This window comes from Antrostomus carolinensis, unplaced genomic scaffold, assembly GCF_000700745.2.
Source record: "Antrostomus carolinensis isolate BGI_N321 unplaced genomic scaffold, ASM70074v2 scaffold365, whole genome shotgun sequence".
Lineage (NCBI taxonomy): Eukaryota > Metazoa > Chordata > Aves > Caprimulgiformes > Caprimulgidae > Antrostomus > Antrostomus carolinensis.
Window position 1 is genome coordinate 23,941 of NW_010315508.1, and position 11,970 is coordinate 35,910.

The window sequence follows — 11,970 nt, forward strand, 5'->3', positions numbered from 1 at the left end:
GATTCTTGTCTCTACATGAATCTATTTTAAACATTCAGCTCTGATACACCTTTGAATTTTTCCATTCCAAATCCTTGCAACAACTAAATGGGAGAAATGGTTAATAATCGTATTCATGTAGATATGCTCCTGGTGACTCTCCCCACTTTTCTGTTGTTTCTCAGCTGGTAGTTTCTCACACTCATGACTGGAGTGCAATGAAAGAAATACAGTAAGTATACTGTAACAGTCATTGTACATACCTGCAGGCATTAAAATAAGGAAATAGATTATTGTGAAATGTAGAAACAGGAAAAAAAAAAAGAAAAAAAAAAAAGAAAAGTGTCTAAAATCACTCGTGCCAACAGTTATCACAAGAAAATTGTCCTTTTGTCTTGCTCACATATCCCAGAAGACCAGCATTTGCTCCTAAGCCGCCAGTGAGGCCCAGATCCATCCCATCTAAATACAGGGACTCAACCATTGCAACCATGTAAGGGACCTCCAACTCTGCAGCCACCAGAGAGCCACTGCTACCTCCAAAGAGACAGATTTGCAGTACATGGGATGCTCTATATGTGCTCAGCCTCCCTGCCACGTGCCACGTTCAGCCAGAGCTCCTGGCAAGCTACCAGCCTGAGACTGCAACTTCTGCACAGCATAGACTCAGGATCTGTATGTCTTTCATTAAGGACCTAGTTTTTTGGTTGGTACTTTATACCGTGTGTCATCAACAATCCACTGCTTCGATTTAAGTTACTTCCTGATATATGCAAATTTGAAGTCCCTGGTCAGTATGAACAGTTAAAGACTTGTTTCTAACTTGTGAACTTACTGCTTCCCTTTTAAGGAGGATGTTACAAAGGGACAAATATCCAGGTAATCAACAGAAAGAAGTTCCTAGACATCCTAGCAATACTAGACAGCTGTAATACCTAAAGCAGATTACATACTATACAGTAGAGACACAGACATTGCAATCCAAATGAAAAAAGATACTTTATCAGGTTCTTCTACTAGTTTGCCATATACCCATTTTGAAGTAAACATGAATGAAATGAAAAATGTTTGAAATAGAGCACAGCAGGTGGTGTTTTCACTGGCTGCTTTGCATTCACCAAAAGCAAAGGAAGTTTTTACATCAGATGACTGTATTTCAGTTATGAACTATGTTATGTTGAAAAATACGCAACATAACATAGTTATATTTCATTCAAAACTAGCATTAAGTTTTTTATCTTAGTTGAGATCAATTTACATTTCTAACTAAATGAAGATACACCCCCAAAAAAAGATTTAGAAAATCTTTAAGTAGACATCTGGAGAGAAATTACTGGAACACACAGCCATAATAATAATATATTTTCCAAGCACAAGGCTTCATGCACTCTGTGGATCATTATAAAGCAGGTCAGGTAGCACATTTATAGAAAACCTCAAACTGAGATTCAGCTGTGTGCAGTTGCGATAATTTGACAGACAATCGTATCTGAAGCCTTTGTTTCCCAGTATCTCAAAGATTAGAAGCTTATGGGCAGAGCGCATCTGCAAGAGAGAGGTGAAACTGGGAGTAGTTTGGTCTTGGCAAAGCTTAGGTCAGGTTTTGTTCCTGAAAACTTAACTCTGGGACAGTTCAAACCCAGGTCAAGTTTTGCCAAAGCCCCAAAGTCCAAAGGGAGCTAGAAGGACAGCTAGCCTGGAGCCAGTGGCTACATATTTAAAGCAGTAGCCTATCTTCACAGCTAGGTAGAAAAAAACCCAATCCTTTCAAGTAACTTTTTAAAGCTTTGACAGTTTAATATGTAAGTAAATATGCATATATCCTTAAATTGTTCACCCTGCCCATGGAAACACTGAGCTTTTGGAACAGAAGCATTAGTCAACATGATTTAAAAAATAAGAAAAAGAAAGATAGCTCTGCCAGACTCTTGGCAAAACATTATCTACATTGTGATTTCCTCACAGAGAGAAAGGTGATGAATTGAGGAGAAGCAAACCAGGCCAAGGGGCAGAAGGGCACTTAGGAAGATGGCTTGGCCTAATCTATGGGCTGAAGATTAGATATTCAATTCCAGTCAAAGGAATGGTACTCCGGGTTAAGTTGTGGGTGTGGAAGATAATGTGATGGGTTCTTTCCAAGTTTAAATCCAGACTGGTTTATACAAGATTATTTTTGGTGAAAGTCACTGTGACATAGTTTCTGTCAGTGCTTGATTATGTGAGTTTATAAAAAAAAAAAAATAATAAAAATTTGTATAGTTCTCTCTCAGTTCTAATAGTTTCTTTCCTGACTTTTTTTTTTTTTTGCCAAGTTATAATAAAATAAGGATTGTGACCTGAACAGGATCTTCTAGAGCTAATAAAAAGGAAAAATAGCCTGAATAAAAGTTCATGCTACAAAGTTAATGTAAAAAACAAAAAATAAAAACAACAAAAAAAACAAAAATGGTTTGGTTTTTTTTTAAATAAAGAATGAAGACAAAAACATGTAAACAGAAAAGCTCTTGTAAGCTCTACAGCCCTAGAAAACACATGCTATTCTCCCAGTTTCAGGTATGACCTGGTAAGGTGCTAACTACTCCATGAACTTTTGGAGTCAGTAAGGCACCACTCCTAAACAACATAAAATAATTCTTAGGAGGCATTTTCTTTACATCTGACACTAAATCTTTGCTAGCTGATCTTAAATTTAATCCTATAGTAACTTCTAACATACTGGGTCGTGCTGGCTTATTTTGTGGCTTGTTTTGTTGGGGTTTTGGGGGGTTTGTTTGTTTGTTTTTCCCAAAAGTAATAAGGAAAAGGGTGGGGTGTATGTGTTTAAGTAGTTTATGCACAGTTTTTGTAATGTGCTATGAGAAAGCCAAACCCTTCCCAACAGTAGGGGAAGTGGCTGTCAAACACAGAGCTCCAGCTCCAAATTGTTAAAATAGTAACTGTTACAAACCTGACCTCTCACAGAGGTCCTTTGGAAACTGTGGAGTTTATATAGGACTAATGGGAGTCACACATGGGACTCCTCATCCTGCTGGTTTAAAAACTGGATTTTTGTTAAGATGTCTCATTGCAGTGCTTAACAGCACAAAGTCCTCAATCCTTTGCAAGACCCGGGAGCGAATTTGTAGCACAACGAAAGAAGGTTGGGCAATGGAAAGAGCTGCGAAAACCCGTTTTTCCCGACCTACTTTCCCCACTCCTTCAAACGTGGAAGCAAAAAACGTCAAGTGAACTTCATCAAGGTGCCTCCCCTCGGCGAGATGCTGAACACAGACGGCTGCACGCTGGAGAGCCGACATCCTGCCGCTAAGAGGAGCCAACATCCAGTTGCCATCGATGGCATGGACCTTGCTTCTGCACGGTCCGTTCAGGGGATCCCTCCTCCTCCTCTTTCTCCTCCAGAGGTCAGACTATAGGCAGAGGAGGAGGAGCTGGACTGCCATAGGATGCTGTCCTGGTTTTTAGCTGGGACAGAGCTGGGTTTCTTTTTAGTAGCTGTAATAGCGTTGGGTTTTGCTTTACTCCCCAAAGCCATACAATGCCAAATGGAAACTTCAAAGCTTATCATGCCTTATCAGGACATCTGAGGCTTCAGGCTGACCTCCATTAGTAAAGACTAGGGATAACTGACTCCAGATAAACAGTTAGGTCCAGAAAGTTTACTGTACCTTTCCATAACTTTTAAACACCCTAGAACATTTATCCTTCACACATCTATTCTTCTGACAACAGGTAGTGATCTCCATTGTTGCCTTGAGGCAAAAATACATATGGTTATGGTAACAGTCTCCTAATTGTTCTTTCCAATGCAAGAGCTGGAAAAGCGCCCAGGTGCAGAGCTGTGGAGGATGATGTCCACCTGGTTCTGCTGTGGGGCATGGGGGCAAGCTGTATGGGGTAATGAGAGGGTCAATCACTAGCAAGGAAAAATGGAGAAACGCTGACGAAACCTACTCGTGACAGCTCTCCATAGATTGGAAATAAATGCAAAAGCACCCCAACATAACAGGTACATGTCATTATGTTGATGCAGTATCATTGGAGCAGAGCAGCAGTGGGAGAACAACTCTACAGCTAAAATACTTCCAGCATTAAAAACCAAACAAACAAAAAACCCAAAACAAAACATGCCTTCTCCATTCTTATATACCTACCAACATTAAATACCTATATGTACTTTGGGAATCTATATGTTTGCTGTACTCTGTTGTACATCAGATCAAGTACCAGCAGGTCAGATTCACTTTTCCATTCAGCCAGTTCATGACGTGCTCTCATGAGCCACTGTAAACTTTATAAAACCAAGAGGATCATGTTATTTACTTACAAGGATGAGCAGTTTCCAACAGCTTGCTTGTTTTACTAAGGGATGATTTTGGAATTGAATTGCATACAGAATTTATTAATCTTTATATTTAAGGAAGCAAAGAGAGCTCCCAGAAGACCTCCAAGCATTCCGAAGAGGATGGTTGGAATGAAGGCCAAGATGTTAATGTCCAGCAAGTTCTTAACCTGAGACAAAGAAAGGAGGAAAAAATGTTCTGAGTGTCCTACCAATGGCATAAAATATGGCACCCTCTCTTACAAAACTCGATACCACAAAGTAATTTCCACACAGGAAAGAATTTTTTCCTTGTCATTTAGGGAACTCAGCTAGTTAATTTAAAGCTGATCTCATGAGAGGTGGTTTACTCTTCTTGTACACCTCACAAGAGTGGAAGCAGCAGGTAAGACAATGGCGTTATCACACACAGAAACCTCTACGATGCACTGCAGGTACCACAAGCACTCATCACCGCAGGTTACATCCAAATCACATAACAAACTGGCCTTAGGGAGCACTTCAGAAGACTCTGCTAAAAAAAAACAGAACTTTGCTCACTGTGTGTATATCTACACCATTGAGCCTGTAGGCTCAACACGTCTCCTTAGTCTGTAAATGTCTGAGAAATCCACTGGGAATATATATGCCTCCTACTCTGTGAAGGCACGGAGCGCACATACACCCCAAAGAGCAATAAACTGCTGTCACTGTAAGCTGCACTAGGAGCTCAAGGGGCAGAGATCTGCACTGTGAGCCAGTAACAAAAAAAAGAAAAACAAAAAAAAGATAGGTAACAAAAAAGAATTATAGTGTTGTAAAGAAAAGCACCAACAGACAGCCACATTTAATACATTTATTATTATTATTTTTCTCAAACACAACATCATTTTCTTTCCAAAGGGCTCATTTCATTATATGAAAATAACATCCTACATCAGACCAATGTTACATTTTTTAAGGAAGGCTGCAGTGTGCAGAACAGAGGGAAGGATACAGAAAGTGGAAATAAATTTATTATTGAATTCTGCCTTGGAAAATTGGATTCAAGTCCAGCCTTTGCAAGGCATACTGGGGTGATACTGATACATATAATGCACTAATCACTAGGGCTCAAAAGCTTATAAACTTTGCATCCTCTGGATGCACTACCCAAGACCTCAGGGGTAATTTGCAGAAATGCTGAGCATTCAGTACTAGCTGAAGTTAACAAGTATACAAAACACCTGAGTATTTTTAATATTAACAAATGCCAAGTTCTCAGCAAAAAATACCAGACTGGAGTCATCTCCAGACATCACAGGGCCCTTTTGACTTCTCTGTAGTATCTACAAATTTTAATCAGTACAAAGATATATGGCAAAGATGATAATGGACAGAAAATAAGAGAATAGGTTGGAGTTCATGTGTCAAAGCCCTTACAAAGCCCCTCTCCTCCACAGACTGTGGAGTTGTCCACCAGTAAAGCTACACAGGCAACTTTATGCCTAGTATTTCCCAACTCACAAATGCTCAGTTAGACGCTCTTGTGCATGGATTTTCACCTACACGTTGTATCTGCACAGTGGCATTGTTTCCAGCAGCAGGGAACTCAAAAGGTACTGCACATTGCAGTAAAAAGCTGGGCAAGCTTTGCTTGGACAACTCCAACTTCTTGCTCCAATCAGTTGTATGTGCTACATGTATCAACAATGAAAGTGGATCCCTCCTACACATCCGTGACAGCTGCCAGATGGAGGGACACCTTAAGATCCTTCAACATCCTAACACTTGCTGAGTTACTGCTCTGCCTGTGACTGTACTTGGAGAGGGTACATCTCTTGAGCCTACTAACTCCATAAGATGCCAGGGAAGTAGAAGTCTTTCATCCTCATCCTGGTCTTTGTAAAGAAGCAAGGTCTCACTCAGACTGAAATTTGTCTCTGCTGCTCACCAACAACCCTCTCTGTGAAGGGGGCCTGTCTCTCCCAGGATGGTTCCTGACTTCAAGCTAACGCTTCTTTCTAATTACACTATAGCAGGATCCTGCAGAGAAAAAAAAAGTTACCACTGCTTCTCTTATCACAACTGCTGATTTCTTCCATGACTAGCATTTTGTTTAGCCAGCATGTCTCAGATTTATTTAAATGACTGATCTTAAAAGGCTAAAGGCAGAGGAGATCCCATATCTTCCCTTTGGTGCTTTTTGATTTTCTTTTAAGCTACAGATAGTTTACAATGGCTGTTCCTTTGAATTCTTCGTATTTCTTTAGGAAATGAAAATTTAGGAGTCTATCTTTTTTCCCTTGCTTTAGAAAAAAAAAAGAAAAGTATTGTATAGGGTTTTTATGCAAACATGACAATAAATACCATCCAAAAGACATAAACTGGTTTGTAATTTCTTTTTCTGGAAACTAATCTCATTAATCTCAGTAGAACTGTTCACAAGAGAGTTTACCAGAGTTATCTCACAGACACGCATGAGCAGAGAAGAGCCAGATTAAAAAAACGTCACAAACAATTTACTTTTTCAAGACTAGAAAATAAAGGAAGGACCCTCTGTGCACATTGTGCTATCACCATCATCTCTTTTTTCCTGGGCCAGCATCATTAATTTAAGGATAAAGCCCAAGTGTAAAAATTCTGCATTTGTCTCCCTTCTTATACAATCCAGAAGGCAATGGAAAAACATCTTCAGTATTAATGTTAATTAATTTCACAAGCATGCAATAAAAGATCTTGTGAACTTTCTTTTAATTAAATAACTTTAAAGTTGTTTAATTAAACAACTTACTTTTAATTAGAGTGGGTGGCCTTTTCCCCATTCCAAAGTGACAAACAGCAGGAAGGCTGAAAGACTGCTAGAGCAGCACCTCCATTTCCCTTCCAGAAGCAGTGGGCTCACTGGCAACTTGCTGGATACCCCCAGGGTGCTGAGGGCAGGTGGCAGGGTGACCCCCCCAAAGCCCCACAGCTCTGTCCATCACTTACTTATCAGCTGAATTCCAAAACCTGGTGAAGATTGGGAGGTGGATGCCAAGGGTGTCTGACTGCAGCTGGCTCAGGCCACAACCCAGGAGAGCACTAAAAGTGATGTTGCATAATTGAGAGCATTCTTCAGTAAATTATTCATAAATCAGCCATGGTTAAAGGCAGGGGAAGAGAGAGCCTTAGCCGGTGTGCAGCAGCAAAACTAGATTGGTTTCAACAGATTTAAACATGGAAAATGTTGAACATGTCTTTTAAATATGCAAAGTCCCATTGACATAAAGCAGAAGGCTACTAAACACTTTCAGATTCCTGATTCAGGAACTTAAATGTCTCTTTCACAAGCAGTGTTGTGATGATAGACTATGAAATGCCTTTTGAAGAACTGCATGTTAATGTCTGCCCAAGTGTGATGACGCATCAGGCTATAGCCCATCATTTCAATCATCTGTTCCCAGGTTAATGCTCATGGCAGCCAGAACAGCCCTACTTCTAACAGAAGACGTGTAACAATTTAAATTATTGCAGTGTGTTCCCAGGCAGCACTTCAAACTACATTTAAATGAGAAAAAAAAAAATCTAAACCCTTAGTGAAATGAAAAATCTCTCCATTCTACAATCTTGGAAAACTTTTCTACAAGACTTAAATTAGGAGCCTTAATGAATCTCTCAGAGGCTTTTAGCAACTTACGTGTGTTTATGTTTAATAAAAATGGTGAAGGGTTCCAGCTAAATTAAATTAACCTAGCTCTTAATTCCTATGTTTTGAAAAGGCATCATGTTAACATCGTGCTGACTTTCTTCATGGAAATATGATTCAGTTCTTTGGCTCACACATCACTGTTACCAACCCAGCACAAAAGAAAAAAAAAAATCACAGCTGCAGTCTCTGAGCTCCTGGAGACAAATGTCTGAAAGCCAAGAAAACAAAAGAAACCTAAAGGGAGAGCTAAACCTTGGTAATCATTGTCTGGAAGGTTTGTGGCTGCCTCTGACTAACCATGCACTCCTATTTTTGAACATTTGAGTCATCTGCTAGGGTGCTGCACCTCCATGCAAATAAATAAATAAACAGATAAATGAAAACCCATGGAGCAACAGAAAATGTGAAAGGGTGGTAGGGAGGATGAGAGGTTTGGTCAGGGTGGTGAAGAGGTAGAGGACAAGCCTCAAGGATTAATACTTTCCAAAATTAAAAAGGATCAGAAATAAAACAGCAAACCGGCCAACAAACAATCTATAGTATATTAGCAAAGACCAATTTCAACACCTCTACCCAAGATACGGTTTAATAATAGTAATAAAGTGCAGCAGGATTCTCCCCTAAATGACCAATAAAGGAAATTATGACACTTAGCAAAACAGAAAAGCCCAAAATCTGGCCCACAATCCTTACTAAAATTGGCTGTGTTGCAACATAGTAAATTTTAAGAACTGCTGTGATCTACTGAGTAGGACTGGGCAACCCTCCTCTCCCCTCTACATAAGGCCCTCGACTGCAACAGGATGATGGGGATTCTCTTTATTTGTATAAAGCAAGGGTGAGTAAAAACATTATCCTTCAAAAAGACTATAAAGTCTACTTTTCCCTACCTAGAAACAGAATATTACACTACTGCATGAGCAACAAGCAACCTGACTCGCGATCTGCCACCTGCAGAACTTGCAGAGCGGTGCCTGGTTTCCACGGCCGCCCTCAGACAGCACCGGCGGCTGCTGTGGAAACAGGGACAACAAGGGCCTGGCCATCCACCACCACCACCACCCAGCTTGCACAGCCACTTACGGCACTTGTGCGGGTGGCTGTAAAAACATCATCCCTTTTGTGTGTGGTCGCTTGAGACTGGCTTTATTTTTACACAGACTATGCATAGGTAAAAGAAGTTATGTGAGATGTAAAGCAGTTGGCAGGCCACAGCTGCAGGACGGGTTGCTTTCAGAAACAAAGCTGACCACAGTTGTCCAGATAACTGCTTGTTGAGCATCATGGGGAATTGTACTAGGGAACCAAGCCAGTATTGAAAACATACAGCAAAAACAGTAAGAAAATGTTTTTCTTCACTGCGTGGCATGAATAGTTGTGCTAATGCAAAGGAGGGGACAGCACAGGTGAAAAGAGCTCCCAATGCAGGGTATTTTTAAGCCAGTGCTGCCACCAAGACAGACATTGCAAAACCATACCCTCAGCCTGAGAGCTTTAACTTTCGTCTGCTATTTCTTACCCTAAATGGATCATGGGACCTTCTGGCCCACAGAAGAGCCCGGAGGCTACAGCCAGCATGCATAAGACAAATGTCCCTAAAAAGGTCTTGATATTAAAAAGATGTTGAATAGAAGTGCCATTCAAATACCCAATGATTTCTGACAAGCCAGAAGCTGAACTTGCTGGGCAAAAAAACTGCAAAGGAAAAAAAAAAAAAAAAAAAGAAAGAAAGAAAGAGAGAGCACATTAATAATCATTAGATGCTGATGGGTTAGATGTGTCTACAGACATGGTTTTTAAGTCCAGCCTTCACCTTGCTCTGTTCACAAACAAACTTTCCCAGAATTAACAGACATCACAGACACACATATAACTTCTGGCTATACACAAAAATTTAAGCTCCCAACAGTGTTGCTATGCACGTGCTGGGAGCACTGAGAGAAGAAAAGGACTGTCGAGGGCCCCTGCCTCAGCCCCCCCATCCCTCCCAGTGCCTGAAGCTGACCAGCGTCTTGTCTTTGCACGAGCTGTCTGCGGGGCAGGGTGTACGTGTGAACCTGCATCGTTTTTCCAGTCAGTTCAGATTTTAGTCAGCTTAAAACTGGTCAGTTATTTCCTGTATAACAGCAAAATCCCTTTTCCTACTGTTGTTGGATTTTGGGGGAAGTTCAGTAAAACATTCACTTTTTCTCTCACCTACGCTGTTAATTGCCTGTTTATTAAATTGAACACAGCAGGACAGTAAATGACAGACTCAAATGCCTTAGCCTTGCTGCCTCATAAAAGTACTGATCTGGGCTGCAAGTGATACCCACATAGCACAGCTAAAAGATCAATCTAAAAACAACAGTAACTTTTATATGGACTGATGGTCTTTGGCTTAGGCCCCTTCCAAACACACAGTTTTCACAAGTTCTACCAGCTGCCACTTGTATTTATTTTATAAACACCACATGCTAAGTGTAAATTGCATCGCCGCCACCACTGATTTCACCCCAGACACTTTTATACAAGTTACGGGTGGTGGAATCCAGCTTTAGGCTGAAGGCCAAGAAAGACCTCTCCAATAGGGTTGTATAACAGAGGTTGTTTTTAAAAATAAAACAGTGAATTAACCAGTATTTAAAAAGCAAGAGAGTTGTTTTATCACAGTGTTATGCTTGTTGCATAGGAGACATGACACTTGACAGCACTGAGCCTGAAGAGAGAACCACCATGGCCAGCCCAGACCCAAGTGCCCACAGCCAGGTCATGTGGATGTTGCCATCCTGTCCAGTTGACAAATAGATTACTACATTGGTGCCTATATACCAGGTCCTGCTTTTCAATGATCTTTTGTCCCACAGATTTCTGCAGGCAGAAGGTGTATCATAGGGGAAAACCAAAACAAGCTCTGCAGGCTCTTTAGGAGGACAGGAGTGAGAAACTGTAAGGTTAATGCTGATGTTGTGAGTCAAGTCATGCTTTTTTCAAGGCTTTTTGTCCATCTCTAAAAAAAACTATAACAGATACACTGTAACTCATCAAGGCCCTTTTCAGGTCAAAAGCAGAGTTAAAGGACCTTAAGAACATGCACAAGAAAACACTAAATGGGGTATTCAGTAGACATTTTGCCTGAATGGCAGTGTCTTACATCAGCAATTACCTTTGTGAATTTGCAGCTATTATTAATAGACAGAATATATAAAGCTCTTTCCTGCTTTATTCTACCCAAAAGGACATCCCTCCTGCTAGGCCTTCTAACATTTAAAAAACACATTTCAGTCTCCCTTTGTTTTCAGTTTGTCTGTGCTCGGGCTGACCGTAAGCCGTGCTCTCTCCAGAACTCCTCAGCTCCCACTTACTTTGCCACCTTCTGCAGTGCTGAGCTGTGATTCAGTGTGTGCAGGTCAAACACGTCCCTCACATTTCTGAGGTTGGTCACGGCGTTACAGCCGCCCATCACAGCCTTCCTGCCAGCAAGTCCCATCAAGGCTTTCGTAAGTGCATCATGCAGCGCAGACAAACAGCAAAGCAAAGTGCACGAAAACGAGTTTTGCTGATCTGCAGTTGAAGGAGGTATTTAGATGGGAAGGTCTTTCAGGAATTACACGTTGGTACTGATGTCAGAGCCTGTGAGCGCTTACCTCCTGTCCCTCTGTATTAGTTCAACACAATAGGACAAACTTTGCAAGACCAACAGGGCGTAATGGTGGTTGTGATGCCCTGCAGTCAAACTGTGGTTTATTTCTATATATTCTTTATTTATACTTTAGTGTGCATATATACACACATGCATGTATATACATACAAATGCATATATACATGTATGTACATGTATTCACCTACTGTTTATGTATTTTATAAACATATGCATAGCTTGCATATAAAAACCAGGGAAATAATATCCCAAGAGCACTATATTTGCTTTCCTCATGGAAAAACTAAACTTGTTCTTGCATATTCCCTCCAATATATTCAGCCTCCATCTGTTCCACAGAATAAGTCTTCCCTTGCATTTCTG